The 4,589-nt window shown below is 38.9% G+C and overlaps 1 protein-coding gene and 1 non-coding gene across 3 annotated transcripts in view; one reads left to right on the forward strand and one right to left on the reverse strand.

Annotated features, from left to right (window-relative positions):
* SH3KBP1 (SH3-domain kinase binding protein 1) overlaps positions 1–4,589 on the forward strand; it is a 269,084-nt gene that overhangs the window by 83,495 nt on the left and 181,000 nt on the right. The gene's annotated exons all lie outside the window — the stretch shown is intronic.
* TRNAI-GAU lies at positions 405–478 on the reverse strand. The gene has a single exon. It is a non-coding gene; the product is annotated as a tRNA-Ile (tRNA).

Genomic DNA, 4,589 nt, shown 5'->3' on the forward strand with positions numbered 1-4,589 from the left:
GCACTTGGTAGAGTGCAGCACTTGGGAGCATGGCGGCGCTCCCGCCGAGGGTTTGGATCCCATGTAGAGACCGGTCTGCTCACTGGTTGAGCACGGTGCGGGCGCGACACCGAGGGTTGCGATCCCGTTGCCAGTCGCGGTATGGGTGCGACACCGAGGTTTGCGATCCCGTTACCGGTCACGAAAAAAGACAAAAAGGGAAAAAAAAAAAAAAAAAAGAAAAATGACTTACCTAAGGCACCAACACGAAGCAGACGTGGGAGGTCTTCATTACACAAATGTGTATGCTGTAATATGAGTGATAGTGTCAGAAAAGCCTTAGTGAAGGGCTGATCCTAAATGACTATTTTTGGACATTTGTGGCTGCATTTAAAAAAAATTATTATTATTATTATTTTGGCAGCTGGCTGGTACAGGGATGGAACCCTGGACCTTGGTGTTATCAGCACCACGCTCTAACCAGCTGAGCTAACCAGCCAGCCCTTGCATTTCGTTCTGTTAATGCACGTTTATTCTTCTGTGGGTTTTGTGCTTGTTTAGGTTTTGATTTTCTTTATAGATTTTAAGCTCCTTGATGGAAGAAGCCACATCTTATTTGTCTTGGAGCTAACTTTCATTGTTGAATGAAAGTATGTCTTTGTGGTCATACGCCCTTTTGAAAAATGAGTTACCAAAAGGAAAACTACCAGAAGGAGAACACACTTATGAGTTATATGTTTTAGGAGAAGCTGTTGAAATTCTGTGATTCAGATAAATTGTTTTTGGTTTCTAAGGGCTGAGGGAGAGAAGAATCTTATTAAACATCTGTTTTTGAAAGTGGATTGTGAGAATAAGTACTGAAACTAGCTCTTGGCTTGAAAATGGGTGATTAGTAGAGAATGAGAAGATGAAATACAATTCTAAACGAGGAAATTTGTCCCAGATCTTGAGGAACGAGATTGAAGGTGGAGTTAAGTTACAAGAGTAAACTCTGTGCTTGAAGAGAAGGCTCCTCAATTTTTCACATTTACTTGTATAACTTGAGATGAAAGTGGGAGAATGTGTCCAGGGTGAGGGAAGCTTTGGATTTCATGTGATTGTTTTAACCTGTATTTGATTTTTCACCCTTCCCCAAGGTATTCCAAATGAAGGTGTATACTCTTCAATTTATTTTTTGTACGATGGTGTGTGCACTGTCCCCTTTGTGTTGGAGTGTGTGGGCCGGGCATAGCTTTTCCTTCCTTTCTGGGCTTCTCTCTCTCTGATATCTAGTTGTTCATCACCACCTTCATCAGCTCCAGGAAGGGAAATGGTTTGACCATGTGATTATATGTCAGTTTTGCTTGTCACAAACCCAGTATTATGACTTATCAGTGATAAGTATTGTTTTAAGATTTGAATGTAAGTAACATCTATCCCTATAACCACCAACAGCTGGCTTGTGGAAGATGCCGGAACTCCGTAGCAGGGAGTTGGCAGCCCCTGGAGGGATGTTCTCCCCTCCCCCAGCTCTCTTTTCACTTCTTTTTCCTCTCTGTCCCCTTCCTTTCTCCCTAGGGCCAACTTGGGAGTATTGTAATTCTTTGTAAAGGAAAATCAAATTTCCAGAATGTTTTGCTGCTGGGTTTTCCCCTTATTTCTCTTAATCCTTTTCATGTCATGTTATTTGATTGATTAAAGCAATCAAATGAACATAGCACACTGTTAATAGTTATATATAACTGTTACATATATTACTACATATATAACTATTATTTATAACTATACCTATAACAATTATATATATATTATATATATATATATAACTCAGAGAGAGAGAGATCTTTTATATCTATATCTATCTATCTATCTATATATATATAAAACTCAGAGAGAGAGAACTTTTATATCTATATCTATCTATCTATATCTATCTATCTATCTATCTATATAACTCAGAGAGAGAGATCTTTTATATCTATATCTATCTATCTATCTATATCTATCTATCTATCTATCTATATATATATATAACTCAGAGAGAGAGAACTTTTATATCTATATGTATAAAAGTTTAAGGAAAAAATGATACCGGTTGTTTTATGTTTGAGTATTAGAAAGCTTTAAAGCAACTCTTTGATAATACCGCTAGGAGTAATTCACTTCTTAGGAAGAAATTAGCTTCCTTTATATTTTACTTTTGATTAAATCACTGAAATAAAAAATAAGACACTTGAAGTTATGGACAAAGAGAAGAAAACCCCCCCAGTTACCGATGTGTCTGACGCTGTGTGGACAGGGACAGAAGAACCAACATCAGCTAGGAATGGAAATTCTGTAGCTATTTCATATGTATACATACACCTAAAAAAATTTACACTCACCTTCCGAAGCTTTGGCCCTGTAGCTCTGCCCTTCTTTCACAGAACTCGTGTGCAGCTCACATTAATGTTTAAGAGACTCCTTCCCTCCCTCTTTTCTTTATTCCTTTCTTCTTCCTCTAGCTTCCTCCCCATCCCTCTCTTGCCTACTCTCTAAGTTCCGTCCCATTCTGGAGTGGGTCCCTAGGGTGTGTATAGATGTGCATATATGTAAGTGTGTGTCATTACCTCTTATTTACATTTCCATGGAGTTGATGTGAATCACATAAACCATTGAAATCCAGGGATGACCCATAACACGTTTGCAGTTTAGCTGTTAGTCTTTTATTAGAAAGACTTATGTAGGATGCTATCTCACTTTTCTCACTGCCTGCTGATCCTCTCCAGTGGAAGTAGGTATCAATAAATTTAGAAATGACCAAACCCAAGTGGCAAGGAGGAAGAGAGGAAAGCCTCAGTTGGGTGGTTCTGTAGAATCAATCTCTCCCTCCCTCCATATCTTCATAAATTATGAACTGTATCGATCCATTCACATTGATGTATGAGCTCATTCTGCCAAAAGCCCAAGTTGAAGTAGAAAATGGAAAATAATCATTTATTAGAGCTGATGAGTGTCAGCTTTGTACTGAAACAAAACAAAACCACACAGGCCTGGATGGCCTCCCTTTCAACCCTAAGATTACATGGCCTGAGCCAAATGGGCTGGGGATAACCAGCAAGACTTCATAACAGTCGACAAATATCTTGTCCGTTTTCACTGGCTTAGAACTAGAGTGTAAGTTCTCTGAGGCTGGAAAATCATTTATGTTCCTTTCTGTCCCTCATACTTCTGCCCAGAATGTTTCAGAGGCCTTCATTTGAGGACATTTGAGACATCTGTGTAATTCTCAGCTCTACCAGCCATTATTGATCTTGGGAAGGTCATTTCACCTTTTTAAGCATTAATTTCTTCATCTGCAAGTTAAAAGGTTGGTTGAGAAGTTTCCAGTATCTTTTAATCTAGGGACACTTTCTAAAAGTTTCTGTTGTTATCTTCATTGGAATATAACTAGTGCTTCAGATCAGGGGCATGGTACTGTTTATATATAGTTCTCAAAGCATTTTAACCTGTGTGCCGTCATTTTGACTATTAAGCATTTTGAAATGATGAGATGCTTAAGGATCCCACTTCTCTTTGCAAACCCTTCCCAGGGCCCCCAGGAAGGACTATTGGGGTATACTCTACATATCATCTACAACCAATTCTAGCTCTTACAGCTGACAAACGTTATTGAATGAATCAGGTTCCCACATGACCTGCTGGAAGCTTCTGGAGAGCTTTGGAGGATTCTGGTTCTTGGCTGAGAAAGCCCCATTGTGATTTTGTTGAGTAATAAAGTTAAAATAATGTTTCTGCCTTTGGTAAACCACCAATTCTCGCCCACTCCATGGCAGTGCTGGTTTCTGCCAGTCTTTACTCAGTTTGATCGCACGGGGTTGAGCAGGTGGTGAGATGTGTATTCACTTTCCATTCAGCTCAGCATGCCTCCTCCAAAAGCTTTTTCATATTACCTCCATGTTTATTTCAATGGGCGTGAGATAAAATCATTCATGGTAAATTAGGTTAAATTGCAAACTCCAGGTGCCAATCTATTCCCTTCAGCCTTGTTAGGTAATGGCTGAAGCTTGCTAGCTAAGTGACGTGTTACTTTTAATATGTTTACTATTTCAAAATGAGGTTTTAATAAAGACATAAAAAAGGATCAAGAAGGGATTCAAACAGATATTTGTACACCTATGTTCAGAGCAGCATTATTCACAATAGCCAAAAGGTAGAAGCAACCCAAGCGTTCATTGAGGATGAATGGATAAACAAAATGTGGTATATCCATACAATAGAATATTATTCAGCCTTAAAAAGGAAGGAAATTTTGATACATGTTACAACATGGATGAACCTTGAGGACATTATGCTAAGTGAAATAAGCCCAGTCACAAAAGGGCAAATACTATATGATTCCCATGGGCCAAATCTGGCACCACCTATTGTTTTTAAAAAATTTTATTTTGTCAATATACAATGTGGTTGATAATTGTGGCCCATTACCGAAACCCCCCTCCCTCCTCCCTCCCACCCAACAATGTCCTTTCTGTTTGCTTGTCGTATCAACTTCAAGGAATTGTAGTTGTTATATCTTCTCCCCCCCCCCTTTTGTGTGTGTGTGTGTGTGTGTGAATTTATTTATTTATTTTTAGCTCCCACCAATAAGT

Source organism: Galeopterus variegatus, unplaced genomic scaffold, assembly GCF_000696425.1.
Source record: "Galeopterus variegatus unplaced genomic scaffold, G_variegatus-3.0.2 Scaffold1238, whole genome shotgun sequence".
NCBI lineage: Eukaryota > Metazoa > Chordata > Mammalia > Dermoptera > Cynocephalidae > Galeopterus > Galeopterus variegatus.